The sequence below is a fragment of the Pseudonaja textilis genome, chromosome 4, assembly GCF_049901715.1.
Source record: "Pseudonaja textilis isolate UNSWEBS1 chromosome 4, rPseTex1.2, whole genome shotgun sequence".
NCBI lineage: Eukaryota > Metazoa > Chordata > Lepidosauria > Squamata > Elapidae > Pseudonaja > Pseudonaja textilis.
Window position 1 is genome coordinate 29,436,295 of NC_141993.1, and position 18,062 is coordinate 29,454,356.

General features: G+C 40.6%; 1 protein-coding gene across 5 annotated transcripts in view; it reads right to left on the reverse strand.

Moving 5' to 3' along the window:
* Positions 1–18,062, reverse strand: part of PWWP2B (PWWP domain containing 2B) — a 43,305-nt gene that overhangs the window by 13,917 nt on the left and 11,326 nt on the right. The window lies entirely within an intron of this gene.

The window sequence follows — 18,062 nt, forward strand, 5'->3', positions numbered from 1 at the left end:
TTGAACTGTACTTCCCATTTAACATTATACAGCACATGACAAAGGTCAACATTAAATTTCTACAATTACGCAGCAGAAGTTAAGATGTTCATTCCACAATCTTGAAAAAACTTGGTTTCCAGTTTCAAAGTCCAACATGTGAGAAATTGGACTGCAGTTCATGAAGTCTAATACCACAAGAATGGTTACAAGTTATATAAGACAATATATATCGTTTGACTGATTGAGTAATGAATAAAAGTATTACTCTTTTAAGATGCCACAAGACTATTGTATAACAGGGTTTATCTGAAAAATGCATGGAATCAGTTGTCTGATACTTTAAAAAAAAAAAAAAAGCATAATGGAGTGTAAGGTGATCTATTTATTTAATTACCTTTATTTAAAACCAATTTTGTCCTTGCAATAGGCCAGTATCTATTCTCTGGTATTTCTGGTTTTTTCCTCTACTAGCCAATCTTGCCTACACAGAAATTTGCAATTTATGGCTATCAGGTTACTGATTAAATACAAGTTGTCTATTTTATATATAGGTATTCAAACAAATATATGAAGATATACAACAGAGCAAGCAAACATTATGACATCTTAGAGCAGGGGAATGGATTACTTGAGGAAATGTTAGTAGTAGCTGGTTGCATCAGACAAAAGTAGTTGCTAACCAGAACTTATACTATATAGATAGTCCTCAACTTCATTTAGTGATTGTTCAAAGTTACAACAGCACTGAAAAAAATTAACTTATGTCCATTTTTCACACTTATGAGCATTGCAGCATCCCCATGATTCTGTGATTTGCATTCAGATGCTTGACAACTGATTCATATTTATGACGGTTGCAGTGTCCCATGGTCATGTCCTTCTGACAAGCAAAGCCAAGAGGGGAAAGCCAGGTTCACTTAACAACGGTGTCACTAATTTAACACCTGCAAATATGGCAAGAAAGGTGATAAATTAGGCAAAACTCACTTAGCAACATACATTTTGGGCTCAATTGTGGCCGCAAGTCAAGACTACCCATAGTAAATGGTTCAACATCTGTAGCTCTATAGTGCTTCTAGTCAGCTGGTTATCAAGTTCTATTATAAAAAACCCAGCTATTTCCCTATCACAAAACTCAAATGAGAAATGCTACTGAAAAGTGTTGCTTTTATATTAGGCTAGACAAAAGATGAACAATTCTGGGTGATCCTAGAAAGAAGATTTGAACAAAACTTCTGTGTATTCTTTTGTTCAAATGCCAATCACTTCCATCATGCCCCTGTCTATTTGTGACTGCAATCAGAATCACATTCCTTGTGCTTTTTATCGAATCCACACCAGTTACTATGAGAAATATCATCTAAAGTCCAACTTTAGAAGTCATTAAACAACCAACTTCACTGCCTGCGTGGGTTCTTCACAAATTCAAGAGAAAAGAAAGGTGTAAGAAGGGGAGATCATTCATCACTATCATAAACAAGATAGACATTACAGGTGGTGAGAAAATGTTTTAAGTCCCATATAAACATTTATCTCCTTTTCAAATGAATTTCTCAGCTGCCACATTATGCTTGCTTGTGTGCTATGTGGAGACAGACTGCCATGAACCTTGGGAGGGGAAATGAAAGGAGGAATGCTAGGGAAAACGAAAATAAGTGCTTTATCTCCTCGAGATGCTGCCTCAAGGCCAGCCAGCTGAGAAGGAGGGGGCCACATACCAAACTGTACTTGGACTGACCATTATGGAAACATCTTGCATGAATCTGATTGTGTCATGCCCCTGGTGGAGACTGACTCTGAGGGAGAGGAGGAACAGCCGACAGGGAGTGGAAGTGTGGCTCCGGAGGTTGTAGAAGAGGCTGGGGAAGGGCAGAGGCTGGCTGAGCAGTCAGAGGAGGACCGAGGCCCATATCCTATCCATCCTAGGGCACACAGGGAGAAGAGGATAAGGGGAAAACGTGGTCTACTCGGGAGGAGGGCCTTGATCCTCTCTTCATGGGCTGCAGATGTGACAATTGAATAAGAGTTTGGACCTGCCTACTGGCAAACGCTGGAAACAAAGCATGTAAATATCCCTAGTTTATAGTTCCTTTCTGAGTTTGGCATCCTTCCCAATGTGTGCTATCTGTGGACATCCTCCAGCCCTTATTTTGCCTGGTTTGTGTTGCTTTTTTCCTTTTTCGTGTAACTGTGGGAGGTTTTTTTGTCTTCCTTCAAAAATATTCTGAGCTTGGAAGCAAGGTGAAGAAATGATTTCACCTGCTTTCTGTGACTGTGCTTGTTTTGTATCCTACCCTGGGTCATCACAGATTGGTTACACTGGGGTGGGCAATGAGAGATATTTATGAGAGGGAAAAGTAGAACTTTGGCGCATGATTCCCAGTTCTGGCTTTGCAATATTGCAATACACGACCTCTAATAAAACTATACATTTCTCAACAAATTGAGCCAAGGTTCATTTCTATCTAGAGGTTTAAGTTGTGGCAGGTCTGATAAAATTCCTATTAGCAATCTCTGCTGTACGCAGGAAACCAATAACAAACATGACCAGTTATCATAAGCATTTCCTTTAAACTTATTTTTTTCCCCATTTGATGTTGATTCATGTGCCTGTATTTGAGCTAGATCAGTCTACAGTAAGCAAACTTTGACTGTTGAAAATAAGGCTTATAAAATAACTTTATGACAGAACCTTTTGAAGAAAGTCCTTAATAGCAAGTACAGTTTGAAAAAAAAATGCAGTTGAGAATTTGCAGATAATTCAGGTTTTTTTTTAAGCTGTAGGCTTTTAATTAAGTTCAGGTAAAGCTTGGGTCCTGGAGCTGAAATTAAGACCATAATCTTTTTCAATGGAAAAGCAAGTCAATTTAAATGCATCTGAAATGCTTGGGGGACACAATTTTTTTTCCAGAATAAAAGGGTATTTGGTTAACTAAAGGTACTGCAGCAGAACTATTGACTTCAAGCATTTCAAATGGATACCAATACTGATCTCATCAAAAAGTACCTCCAGACACATATAAAATCATCTCTAGGCAGTTGAGGAAGGAACTGGAAGACTATGAACTGGCTTCAAAATCATGAAATAAATGATATTTATGATATGTTAAGGTGCCTGAGGGTTCTCCCAGTCTGGGTGGGGAAGAACAAATCGAAATTCCATACCAGCCTGATAAAAGGGACTTTGCCTTGGAAAGACCACCAACTCCAAGGTGGTTCTACAATTAACTCTGAACGGGATCATACATCCTGGGGCAGATGATTTGCAATTTGGAGATCTTCCTGGACTCAAAGCTGCTGCTTGCGGCAAACTACAACTTATCCTGAAAACCTCTCCTTCATCCTTAAATTGGACAATTGTAATATGCTCTACATGGGGGTGCCAAATATAACATTAAGCTACAATTGATTCAGAATGCAGTGGGTCAAGTACCAGTACTTTTTATTTTATTTATTTGATTTGTCAAGCGATTATAAGATAATAGGTATAAGTATAAACATAGTTATGAATTTATGAAATGGATACATATGAGAAAAATAAAAAGAAACAATAGGACAGGGACAGTAGGCATGTTGGTGCGCTTATGCACGCCCCTACAGACCTCTTAGGAAAGGGGTGAGGTCAATAGTAGACAGTCTAAGGTTAAAGTTTTGGGGGCTTGGGGAAGAAACCACAGAGTCAGGTACAGTATTCCAGACACTGAGTATTCTGTTGCTGAAGTATTTCTTGCAATCAAGTTTGGTGCGGTTTACCTTGAGTTTGTATCTGTTGTGTGTTCTTGTATTATTATGGTTGAAGCTGAAGTATTCATTGACAGGTAGGATATTGCAATGTATGATTTTCTATACCATACTTAGATTGGACTGAAGGCGGCATAGTTCTAGGTTGTCTAGGTCTAGAATTTCAAGCCTGGTGGCATGAGGTATTCTGCAATGAGTAGAGGAATGGAGAATTCTTCTTGTGAAATATTGCTGGACTTTCTCAACTGTGTTAATATCAGATATGTAATGTGGGTTCCAGACTGATGAGCTGTATTCGAGTATTGGTCTAGCAAATGTTTTGTATGCTCTAGTTAGTAGTGTGATATTACCAGAGAAAAAGCTATGTAGGATTAGGTTAATAACTCTTAATGCCTTTTTGGCTATATTATTATTGTTGTTGTTGTTGTTTTATATTTTTAGTTATGGGTATACCTCAGGACCCCCATGTAACACCCATACTTGGAGGGAGACCTGGTTTCCAATTGACTTCTAGGTACATTTCAAGGTGCTGGTTGTCACCTTGAAAGCCCACCCTGTCTTCAGAGCTTGAGTATCTATAGGGCAGCCTTTTCCCAATAACATCTTGTTCTCTATGTGCCCCCTGAATTCAAGATTACCACTTTCAGGTACCAAGGCAGCAATTTTTTTTAAATTGTCAGGGATAACATTTCTTCATTATGTGATTAGTTCTTTCCCTCCTGGGTCTTCAGAAAATTGATGAAAAATTGGTAGAGGTTGTCATAACAACCATGGGGATTATTTTGACTGTCCCTCTGGAAAATGAGTTGTTTTTTAAAGTCTGATCATGAGTCTGTTTTATAATCGATTACACTATATGGTGCTGCTTCTAATTTCATTTGTATTTGTTGATTTTAATCCAAATGGCGTATTGGGGAATTGCATACTGCTCAGGATCAGCTGATTGGAGAAACTTATAAACCCTATAAGCAAATAAATACCAGCAAATTAAAATGTTATAGGAGGAACCGTGTTTCAAGAGAAAGAAGGAAACAGCTTTATACTGGGGAATGTAATCTGACCTGAAGTAGCATGAGTTTAGAGAAGAAAACTAAGAATTAGAAGAGGAATTCATTTTGGCAACTGCAAAGGAAATGGTATAAGAAAGTCTGAGTTTTCACTGGCCAGAAGCGAACTTCTGTATTACCTTTAAATGGAATGTGGATTTAAAGAGAAGTGCCAAGATATGTATCTAATTTTGTATCTAAAACACAATTATATAGGTAATCTTTGACTTACAACCCCCATAGCACCCAGAATTTCCGTTGCTCAGTAAGGAAGTTGTTATGAAAATCTGGCTTCCCCATTGACTTTACTTGTCAGAAGCCACTGGGAAAGTTGCAAATGATAATCACATGACCCAAACATGCAAATCATTGTAAAGACACGCTAATTGCTAAGTGACCAAATCTGGACCACGGGGATGTTGCAACAGTTGTAAATCATTCCACCCCCCTTCCCAGTACTGTTGTGATTTCAAATGATCGCTAAACAAATGGTTGTGCGATGAAAACTACCCTGTACCATCTTCCTTATTCTTGCTCAAAGCCATTTCAAAAACAGCAATACTCTCAATGGGCTTTTACAAGGAAAGATGGCCGATTTTATCCAGAAATATCTATTGTTTTTTGTTTAAATTCAAAATAACCCATTACTAGTCTCAGTACAGCAAAGACATTAACCTAAGTGAAATGTTGAGTGAAATGGTGAAATGTTGAGAAGGCATCTTTTAATTTGGATGCAATTTGGCAGTGGTACTTAGCAAGGATAAAAGAAGGAAGTAGTTTAGATCAGGGGTCGCCAACCTTTTGGACCTCAGGGACCAGCAAACTCATAATTTTAAATGCCGCAGACCAGAGATCCTGGGAAAATCCCCCCAAAAGTCTGCAGGAAAATTCCCCACCCTGGTTTCCTACTGATCGATCATTCTTTATTTGGGATCACAGGATACCGTCTCCAGCTCCGTTCTCAGGGAAGAGAGAGAGAGAGACTGAGACTGACTTTTGGCTTTGTGCAAGGAAAGCAGCAGAAGTCTTTCTTTTTCTCCCCCAAACTCTGCCAGAAATTAGTCTTTTTGAAACTTGTTGCGCCAACGCAGTCTCTTGGAGCAGGATGCCTTGCAGGGTCCCAAAAACTCATTTCTGGCAGAGTTTGGGAGAGAGAAAGAAAGGCTTTTGCTGCTTTCTTTGCATGCAGCCAAAAGTAGAAGAAGAAAGAAGTAGAAAAAAGTAGAAGAAAGAAGTGGCAAAAGTAGAAGAAAGAAGTGGAAAAATTAATCCAGCCCAGTGGCCAGGCCAGGCGAGTGGGGCAAGTTCCCCCCCTGCCCTTTCCCCCTCCCTTCACTACCTCATGTTGTTTGCAGTGTAAGCAACGCAAGCCTTGTGTTCCCGCAGGCCATGTGGGTGGCGCAGCCTTCTGTTCCCGCGCAGCCTAGATTAATTACTTTGGAGTGTCATTTCTCTGCGGACCACCACAATTTTCTCATGGTCCCCAGCCACTGGTTGGCAACCACTGATTTAGATGACTTATAATACATTTTCTAGTGGAACTAATGACTCCAACCTCAGATCTTCTGGCAACAATCATGTGAACTTTAAAGCCCAAATATGCCTCTAACTCAATACAACCCAAAGCATTTACTGATGAATTTAATAGAACATGCTACAATGTAAAGATTTCGGGGGATGGTAAGATAAATTTATTCTATTGGTGTCCCTAAACCTATTTTTTTTTTAAAAAAAATCCACTTGTACCTAACCCATAGGTACATACACCTTGATTTGTTTACATCAAATGGTCATGGATGACGTGAGGCTAGGCAATGTTGACTGAGCTAAACCAACTTGGATGTTCTTCCACAGAGGTATCTGTAGAACATCTGAGTCGGTGAGCCCAATCAACATTGCCTACCCTCACGCCATCCGTGACTGTGTGACATAAACATATCAAGGGGTAGGGAAACTTTTTCTATCTTATTCATAAATGAGTATGGAGTTTTAATACTGGGATGGAGAAAGACTACTCATCTTCATCATTATCAAAAAAAAAAAAAAAAAAAAAAGACCCTTTCTATCTCAATTAATCCATGCAAGCTTTGTTTTACAGTCTGAATTAAGAAGTAACCCAAGCCCTAAGCCCTGTTTCTCAAACATTGTCATCAGCTAAAGCTCTGCATTCACCATCTAGAAGCAAAGAAAGTGCTCTGTCAGACAGCAGACTAAATGTCTTTTCTGTTAGGCTAAAGCAGGAGCTGGCACACTCGGATCAAGGAATGTATTCAGTGGGGAAATCACATGCCCAAAATTGGTGGTGCTGGACTATAAAATGATCACATGCCTTGTTTTCCTTCTCCTCTTAAGCTTCTTCTTATTTCTCACTGACATATACTTTTTTTGTGCCACCTCATTTAACCCACTAAATTTATTTATCTCACACATCACACGTTGCAGATGTTGGCCAGCTGCAATGAACTTTTCTTGGGGTTGGGAGGTAGGAGATGACCCTAAACAGAGCCAAACTGCCAACTGTCTTGCAGTACCAGCACAGTGACTGTACAAGGACCTGGGTGAAATAAAATAATGTCAAAAAGAGCAATTATAGTATGAGAAATGTGTCACTGAAATTTGGCAGCAAAAGAGGACAGGTCTGGAGAGGACCAACAAGTCTTCTATGGGTAAATTACTCCTAGTGCACAGGACAGATTTTGAATGCAGGGGTTCATATGATAAAGGATTTGTAGAACCGATGCCCTGTAAGAATTAAATAAAACAACAGACTGCTGAAGTAGGCACCAAGGCATTAAGGTACAGAATATCCTGCACTGACAGGTATCTGGGTTTGTAAGGTTTCTGAAATGCTCTCCTGCTTTGGTGATTATTTCAGAAGTCTTGATTTTACCATGTAAATATTGAGAAACCAACAGATTAATCTACATTTTGGGCACCTGATCTATCAAACAAATTCCTAGGTTTTTTAGGTTGCATCCACTATTTGGATGATGACTTGCTACTCTTATATGTTGACATTCACATATCCCCATGCAACCTTCCTTATATGCTTCAGACAGTTATGCCTTTGTAAAGCATCCTTTACAAAGAAAAAAAAAACCAGAACCTGCAAGTCTACAGAAGAAAGAATTTAAAAGCTGTTGCAATGTTATTACAACAGGGAGGAAACAGCTGATAAGACACTGGGCTGACTGAAGTCATGTTGGCAGCATCTGAAACTTCAGCTTTCTTTGTGGGACTGCAGCAATGATTTTTCCCCCCCTCAGATCTGCAAACTCAGGGTCGAACTCAGCCAGCAACAACACTCAGGTGTATAGTTTCTATGCCTAGGGAAAGAACTTCTGTGTAACACAGGTCAGAGGCCTCCATAAAAACATCTCCTTAAAATTAGTCTGCTAAGATGCATTGTACGGCCTATAATTAAGGTGGTTAATACAAACTTATCCTCATATCCTGGTTCTTTCCAAACCCCTTCTCCCTGCAACCTACAAGCTCACCAAGGAATCAAATTTGCTTTTCTAACGTTTTTAGTTGTGCTTACTGGACACTCATAAAGACAGCGAGGTGAAAAAGGATTTGGCAATAGTGTTTTAGCATCACTGCAATGAGTAGTACTACGGTGTTCTGATACTGACAACATCACTGCAGTGCAAAAGTAAATACAGGTAGTCCTTGTCCTACAAGAGTTCGTTTAGTGACTATTCAAAGTTACAACATCACTGAAAAAAGTGGCTTGTGACCTGTTTTTCACACTTACGACCACTGTAGCATCCCCATGGCCATGTGATCAAAATTCAGATGCTTGGCAACTGACTCATATTATGACGGTTGCAGTATTCTGGGATGACCCATGGGATCACCTTTTTCAATCTTCTGACAAGCAAAGTCAGATTCACTTAATGTCTGTATTACTACGTAATTTAACGAGTGCTGAGTGACTCACTTAACAACTGTGGCAAGAAAGGTCGTAAAATGGGGCAAAGCTCACTTAACAAATGTCTCACTTAGCAACAGAAATGTTGGGCTCGATTGTGGTCATAAGGCAAGGGCTACCTGTTATTTGTGACTGCTCGCTTGACAACTGTTTCAATTAACGGTCACCTCAGAAAGGCTGCTTTGCAGCCAGCTGACCATCGCAAAATGTCGCACACACACCCATGGTCAGGCAATTTGTGATCTGGGTGTTGGGTAGGCTGTTCACGTTTATGATGGGTGGTCATGTGCCCGTGACTATGCATGCGATCACCAATCTTGCAAATCTTTTCTGCCAATTTTTCATTGGAAAGTGGTCAGGGAAGGTTGCAAACTTGGGTTTTGGTAGAGAGGATTTTCAGCTCAGGAGCAAAGAGGCAGGGCAGTAAGGAAATGCGTCTTAGGGCAGGGGTCTCCAACTTTGGCAACTTTAAGACTTGTGGACTTCAACTCCCAGAGTTCATCAGCCAGTTTTGCTTTGCTGGCTGGGAGTTGAAGTCCACAAGTCTTAAAATTGCCACGGTTGGAGACCCCTGCATTAGGGGCACTGTTGAGTGAACAGAGTCCCAGGTAAAGACTATGGGTTACTTTGTGGGAGTGGGGAATTGTGGCAGACCTGATAGAGGCTGCACACGAGTGCCTCTCAGCCCAGGGGCTGAAAATCTTCCTTGGGTTTTGACAGGGAGAAATTGCAGCTCCCGAGCAAAGAGACGCTTATATGCCTCCCAGGATCGCCCTCCTGCAAACAGCCCATGCTCCTTGACTTAACGAACCACAAATCACTTAATGACTGCAAAGCAGGAATGCTGGGTTTGCAGTCATCGACCAAAGCAGTCGTGTGATGTCTTGCTTACAGCTGCTTCCCTCTAAAACTGAGATTTCACAGTTCCAATTGTGGTCCTTGATTCAAGGCCCACCTAACATCTAAACTACAGTACAATGATTTAGGCCCCTGGGCCCTCATGACGATTAAGGAAATCACCAACACAATAACCTTCTTTTTGTAATTGAAAACATATGAAACATCACCGTACCAGTCCTCTTGACAACGGAACGCAAGATATGAAAAGAACCACCTCAAAGGAACTCTTTCTGTCCCATTTGGCTTACATCACGCAATGCACCAAGGCCTTTTCATCTCCTCCACTCCTCACCATCTACTAACAGCTGGCCAGCTCTGTTGCAGTTTTCTTGTCTAATCCAAATAAATTTTTCACTGTAGCATTGAACCTGAAGCATTGATTTGAAAAGCCTTTTTCACAAATCAACTTGCTTTCGGTTATACCGTCAGTAGTTTCCCCACCCCCACCCCAATCTCTTGCAAAATAATTAATGGGGGGGGAAATAAGAGAACAGAACTGGATTAAGCAAATAAATTAATCTTTAAGGGTATAATCATTGAGTTTAGAATGCCTACTTGCCAGTTGAAAATCTGATTTTATTTTTTCTTCACTTGACACAAAATCTACCATTTTCTAGATTCAAAACTGTTTCTGAATGCATCAGTGCTATTGTACAGTTTCACGGAACAGAAAAAAATACCCTCAACCATGTCTTAACTTACAAAACAAAAAGAAATATTATCAAGGTCAAAACAAAGATACGTGACATTGAAAAAAGGGATATGTTGTACAGGTAGTCCTCAACTTACAAAAGTTCGCTTAGTGGCCATTCAAAGTTACCACAGCACTGAAAAAAAAGTGACTTACGACTGTTTTTCACACTTAACGATGATGCTTGCAGCATCCCCATGGTCATGTGATCAAAATTCAGACGCTTGGCAACTGACTCATATTTATGACGGTTGCAGTGTCCCAGGGTCATATGATCGATCCCCTTTTGTGACCTTCTGAGAAGGAAACTCAATGGGGAAGCCGGTTTCACTTAATAACCATGTTACTTACTTAACAACTGCAGGGATTCATTTAACAACCATGACAAGAAAGATCGTAAAAGGGGGCAAACTCACTTAACAAATGTCTCACTTAGCAACAGAAATGATGGACTTAATTGTGGTCATAAGTTAAGGACTACTTGTATTAAGCAGGAAGACAATACCTTCAAAAAATTATGCATATACACTTTATGCATCTGCAGCAATACATACACTTTTTATGTAGGATAGAAAGAGGCAATCTGGTACCTTCCAGATATTTTATTTGAATATTTATTTTATTTATAAGCCTCATAACCTCCATTAAGCACAGCCCATGGAATTGTAATCCAAAGCATCAATCGTTCTTCCTTTTCCTCGCTGTTATTTTCAAAATATGTAGGACAACCATATTCTGCTCTTCCTTTTTCTATATTTTCAGCCAGTAGTTGGAGCCCGCAATGTTGTTTTATGCCAGGTCAGATACAGATGGTCCAGGATGATTACTCTGAAGCACTCCGGAGCCTTTCACAGCCCTTCTATCTTACCCCTTCAGTTAAGAGCTACTAAAGGAAATCGACACACAACACGATTAAGCCATCCACTAAAACTGGAGTGTTTCGCTTGACCACCGAGAGCGAGCAGAGCAACAAAAATCCAGCTTCTTTTTTCCATGAGAAGATAGGGCCAAGGGGAGGGAGTAGCCCATTGGTTACAGCAGGCACCCCCAACCACCAGACTGCAGGTCTGCTACACACCAGAAACCGGGCCCTGCAAATGTGCGAAGCCCCCTCCATACATACACAGGATACAGGCAGGGTGCGAGCCCCTTCAGTCCACAGAAAGCCCTCTCTCCACGGAACCGGTCCTTAGCACCCAGAAAGTTGGAGGGGCGTTGAGTTATAGGACTTTGACCACAAAGAGACTATAACCTATGAAGGAAACTTTGACCCGTAACTATTGGGTCAAGTCAAGGAACAGAACATGACAAGCGTGAAAAAATATGAAGCCCTGAGGAACCATGCTATTTGGAAGGCAGCTCTCCTGATGTCACTTCTATTGCTGTGATGATGATCAGAAGAACAATGGCACAGAGAATCCATTGTTAATTTTCCATGTTCTCAAAAATTGAAGACATGCTCAATCTGCTCCTATGACGCTTCAAGTATTTCAAGCTTTTCTGTTTGGCTGCAGTCTTCCACTGAAATAGGGGTACTCTATTTTTTTTTAATCTTCATCTTTAAGTGCTCTGGTTTTATTGTATTGCGAACAGTTGCTGGGGTGCATCCACAATTTCATTGTACTTGTACAATGACAATAAAGTTCTTCGAAGTTCTTCTTCTTCATATACCTGGGATACCTTTTACATTCACCTGACAAGACAAGCTTAGTACAGGTATCCAAGAACTTGTTCCTTGGTCAGTTATGGTCATTAACCAGCCTCGGTCATATTGTATTCTCTAAAACCAGCACCATACAAGTATCAGTATATATCAATGACTGCCTGTTTATATGCATGCATAAATAAATGTTTGTTGAGTTCTGAATCCCTGAATCTTCTGTTGAAATTTGGCTTCTTGTATATTTTTATATGCTTTATAACACACAGTCCTCACTTAACAATAGAAATTGGGTTTGGCAACTTCCTAGCTAAGTGACAGGTCATTAAGCAAAACATCAAATGACTGGGCTTGATTTACAATGGCAGTTCTGCCGCTATCACCAAGTGCAACATCACATGACTGCGATTTGGGAACTTAATACCAGCTTCCCCAATGACATTGTGTAAGGGAGTAAATCCCTTTGCAATGATTGCTGCTACCACTTGTAAGATCCAAGGTTGTTGTGGGATCCAAGACTATACTGGGACTCTCATTCAACTGCCAGGACCACAAGCTCTGGTGAGCAGCTTCTCCTGATGGGAGGTCCTATCTGGAACTTGGGAGCTCAACATCATCTAAAGAAGGAGCAACCACACTGACACAACACCTCATCTACCTCCGAGCCCAAATCAAAGTACCCTTATCGGTCTGATTCTGATGCCCTGATACTGCTTTCATCATTCTGCCTCCCTTTTCCCCTCCCACAATGTGACCGCACTAACATTCAGTCAGGATCTGTCAAATACCTGTTAAAAAGAGCAATCCTTCATTTTTAAGACATCTGTTCCCACTTCCCAGCCTGACTTCCCTGTTGCCATTTTGTTCTGCCCTTTTCATGTCATGTTAGTAGCAGTTAAAACCAAGCATGCCCATAAAGGTTGCAGTTGTGCTTTAAAAACTTTTCCAGTGAGAGAGAAAAAAAAATCCTGTGCCTTAAGCCATATACTGTCATTATTACAAACATTTCAACCCATGGAATTCAGATGCCTTGGCTCTTCCTCTCCACCTCCCTTCCCAAGCAGTTGTATAAGTGTGTCTGTGTTTGTGTGTGTCTGTGATTATAAACACGCACACACACACAAATGAAAGCATCTCTCTCACAACTGCTCCACTGTGAGAAAGACAAGCAAACCAGAAGCCCAGGTGTTCAGGGTAGCTCCTTTGCTTTAACCCAGACGCCCCATCCCAATTGATTTTAACTTTAACAGATTCACTTTAAAAATGATTAAAGGGGAGGCATACATGTTACAAAGCAGAGGGCCACTGTCCAGTACAATCTATACACCATGGATGTCCTCTGGGTGACAAGGAGATGCCACAGAAAATAAGACAGGGTTAGGTGGAACAGTTGAAGTCTAAGTAATTTGCATGAAAGTGTGACCTTACCTCCAAAAGAAAGAGAAAGGTAAATATGGATGGCAAGGAATGCCGTATGGTGACAGAGTGCGACAGAGATAGGTTATCTTACTCCAACCCACCAGGACAGCCATTTTATGAATATGTAGACATGGCAGCCATTTTACAGGAACACTCAAAACATGATCATTAAATTCTGAAAGAGTGACTTGGCACAAAAAGGTTGTGGCCACAGGAGAATCTCTTCGTCTGCCCTCGGGTATCTCATAGCTCACAGCTTTAATCACCAAAGGAAGGTACTGATTTTGAAATGCCTTCATTGATAAGAACTTCAGATCTGTAGAATTTGCATTCCTAGTAAGAGGTGGTGGACAGACAAAACAGCCCACCCACCCTTCCCTAAATACTATTCAGCATATACTCATAGTTTTTGTAGCATAATAACTTATTGCAATGATGTCCAAACTCACCTTCAAAACAGCTTATGGTCACTATATTATTTTCTTCATAACAATCTGTTCAAATGTGTATTAGGGTGTGGCAGGTTAGTATGAGTCATCGTGACAGAAATTTATGACCAAATCTGGATTAGAGCGGAGGTTTCCCAAGACTCTTCCCACAACACAATGACTGGGTTCAAATGCAGCACAAAGCCAGTCTCTTCCAACATGGCATACCCTAAACCAGTGGTTCCCAACCTTTTTTTCGCCCCGCACCCCTAAAGAAATTTCACTCGAACCTCGCACCCCCTGAAATAAATAATAAATAAAAATGCCAACATATAGCCAATATCCTATTATTTACCTGGACTTTTCTTGCACCCCCTGGAATATCGTCCCGCACCCCCAGGGGGTGCGAGCTCCCCAGGTTGGGAAGCCCTGCCCTAAACCAAGGGCCTTCAAACTCGACAAGTTTAAGACTTGTGGACTTCAACTCCCAGAATTCCTGAGCTAACATGACTGGAGGAGGAATTCTGGGAGTTGGAAGTCCACAAGTCTTAAAGCTGTCAAGTTGAAGACCTAGATAGACTGGCATTGATGAGATGCTGGGAGCTGAAGTCCAATATATTTATTTGTAAGGTGTCGGTTTGGGAAAGATAGTTAAGTCATGAGATAAAGAATCTAACAGGATCCAATTCATACATAACAATAAGCCATCCATAGTTTATAAACTACAATGACTTGGTTAACAAAATATAACAATGACACGTATGAAGAATGTGTGTGACTACCTCTCCAACTGCATGAATGTTCATTTCGAATGCCTATAAGCACATAAGGGACTGTCTCTTCAGGCGTTTTCATAAACATGTTGTATATTGTATGCACGTTATCTCCAGCTGGAGGCTATGATACCACCTCCTCCATCCTTATCCAGCTGCTCACTGTACAAATTTCTGAGTGCCTGAAAAACACCCAGGAATCAAGCCTATCACTATAATGAACCCTGAAGTAACTATGCAGGAGGAAAGTGCGGCCTCTGTGGGCAGAGGTTTTAAGTCAAGCTGTCGTTGATGTGTAGGTCTACAACTCTCATCCACTGACCAGTAGGTACAGTCCAACTGTTTATTTTGAAATAAACAAATCAATACCAACTTGAAAAACATTTTAATGCAGCAGCTAGTATTTTGTGATTAGAACTAGAAAGACTGATCAGAAACTGGAAAAATCAGAATACACGGTCTTCCAATAATTGTCAAGATTCTCATAACATAATTAGCTGTTCTGACTAGAGCTGCTGAAAACTCTATTTCAGCACCATTTGAAAATCTGTAAATTCCCCACCCCTGGTTGAAATATTTTTAATATTTAAATATTAAATCCCTTTCCAGCTAGGGAAACAAAAGCTTCTACTTCTTTACTGCTATATATGTTTCCGCCACCCTGCTACGCTTGTAATTTAATGTTAATATGTGTGTTATTTTTGTCTACTACTCAGTTGCTATCTTCCCATTGCAATTTCAATTACTTATAACTTGACAGATCCTGATTGCTTATAACCTGACAGCTCTTTGAATTCACAAACCACAAGAGAGCAACAATAAAGCTATAATTTTATGCACATTTACTTGGGAGTAAGTCCCAAATAAGTGCCTTAATCCAGGCATGTTACCTCTGAGGAAACATACCCCAAAATGGCTTACAGGTTTATTCACAATAATGGTAGATTAAGGCATACTCGCCCTCTCCCCACCAAACTGCAGTTTATCTGACTGATCAAAATTTTGCACCTTGTTGTTTTTTTTAAATCTAGCATCCAAGGAAAAGAGATTAAAAACTCTCCATTATGGTCTTTTTTCTCTCCACAGAATCAACACATACAATTGAAACTAGTCTAGCCAGAAGGAGGAACGAGTGCACAAACACTGGTTCATTTACCTTCATTTCTGCTGAAACATTAGTCATACAGAAAAATATCTGTGTATAATACGGTTTTTAAAAAATCCAGAGATGATGTAAAAAGGGTTCAACATATTTTTCACATGTAAAAATATGCTGACTTATAATAAAAAATAAATCTATCCAACAGAACTTTGCTTCCTGATCTTCTGATAACGAAAAACAAAAGCAGCAGCTATTTAGTCATCTCCCACTCAAGAAATTTAACCTTCATTATACAGATAGTTCTCAAATTATGCCCATTTGTTTAAGCAACTATTCAGTTATAGTGACTGGTCCTTGCAGTAATGACCATTGCAGTACAGGTAGTCCTCAACTTACGACAATTGAGCCCCAAACTTATACTGCTAAGTGAGAAATCTGTTTGCCCCATTTTACGACTTTTTCTTGCCACATTTGTTAAATGAATCATTGCAGTTATTAAGTTAGCAACATGGTCGTTAAGTGATTCTGGTTTCCCCATTGACTTCGCTTGTCAGAAGGCTGCAAAAGGTGATTTAAAGGGGGACCCTGCAACAGTCATAAGTGTGAGTCAGTTGTCAAGCGCTCGAATGCAAATCACGTGACCACTGATCACGTGATGCTGCAATGGCCGTAAGTATGAAAAATGGTCATAAGCCACTTTTTTCAGTGCCGTTGTCACTTCGAATGGTCGTTAAGCGGATTGTTGTAAGTCGAGGACTGCCTGTACCTCTGAAAAGTCCCATGATAAAAATTTGGGCACTTGGTAACATGCACGTATTCACGATCGCTGCAACATCCTGGGGTCATAAGCCTGTAGAGATTCTCACTCATCCAGCTCATGGTTGTCCCAAAGGTGCTTTTTTTCAGGAGACAACTGGACTTTCTTGTTTTTTTTTTCTTTTGAAAACATTTTGTTTCTCATCCAAGCAGCTCCTTTGGGACAACCATCAGATACAGATTAACAGAGTTGGAAGGGACCTTGGAGGTCATCTAGTCCAACCCCCCCCCCCAAAAAAACAGACTCTACACCATTTCTGACAGATGGCTGTCCAGTCTCTTCTTAAAAGCCTCCAGTGATGGGGGACCCACAACTTCTGAAGGCAAGCTGGTTAATTGACCTGGATGACTGAGAATCTATCATCTGTAACTTTTAGCCATACAATTTGGGATGAACACCCTCAGAAGGGTGGTAGGAGTAGGAATAGATTTCCAGAGGAAAAATTGCAGGCCACAGGAAGCAGGAGCACCACTCAGGTGATGCTGAGGACACAAGATAAGCCTCCAAGGGCTTCAAGGACCCTCTCAAAGCATGCAAATGACCAGCTGTCTGCAAGGAGTATAAATCCTTCCATTCCCCACCATCCAAGTCAGAGCTGAAGAAGCTTCCTGGGTGGGAAGCGAAATGTCTTCAAAGAAAAACCAAGAAAGTCCACTTGCCTCCTGAAAAAGCACCCTTTGGGACAGCCTGGGCTCATGTGATCTGCAAACTCCCCAGCCGGCTTCTGACAAGCAAAGTCGATGGGGGAAGCTGGATTCGCCTAACCGCGGTGATTCACTTAACAACGGCGACAAAATAGGTCATAATATCAGGTATGACTTGCTGAATGATGCCCTCATTTGGCAATGAAAATTCCAGTCCCAATGATGGTTATAAGTTGAGGACTACCTGACTTTGGAAGAAAGGAAGAAACAGAATTCTCTCTGTTGCAGCAGACCAAATTCCAGGTTCTTATCCTCTTTATCAATGCACTCGTGCAAGGAAAATGTGCTGTTCCTCCAGAGCCCTTTTACTGTGATCAAGAAAGTCACCACAAATACAGGCTGTCCTTGACTTACAGCAGTTCATTTAGTGACCGTTCAAAGTTACAGCGGCACTGGGAAAAGGGACTTATATTTTTCACAGTTACGAACTATGAAGCATCCCTGTAATCACTGTGATCAAAATCCAGATGCTTGGGCAACTGGTTCATATTTATGACCTGTTGCAGGGTCAGGCAATCCCCTTTTGTGACCTTCTTGTTCTGACCAAGGCTTCCTAGACCGTAACTACGCAGATGCTTATTTTAAAAACAAGACTTATTTTATTGCAATGCTGGGAATTGTTTTCATTCCCAGCCAGAATTAATCTCAAACAATCCCTCAAGATAAGCACCCACCTTTCTTTTCTGTGAAGTAATGCCAATAACAGAAGTGTCAAATGAACTAGAAAAAAACAACAACAACCGAAGTACAAAGAGCTTCAAGAATGAATCTGAACCGATTGAACTACTTTGCTTCCTGCAAAGGTTTCATCATCTCTGCCTGACCTTTATACCTTATGGGAAGGGCAATCACCTCCCAGACTTAC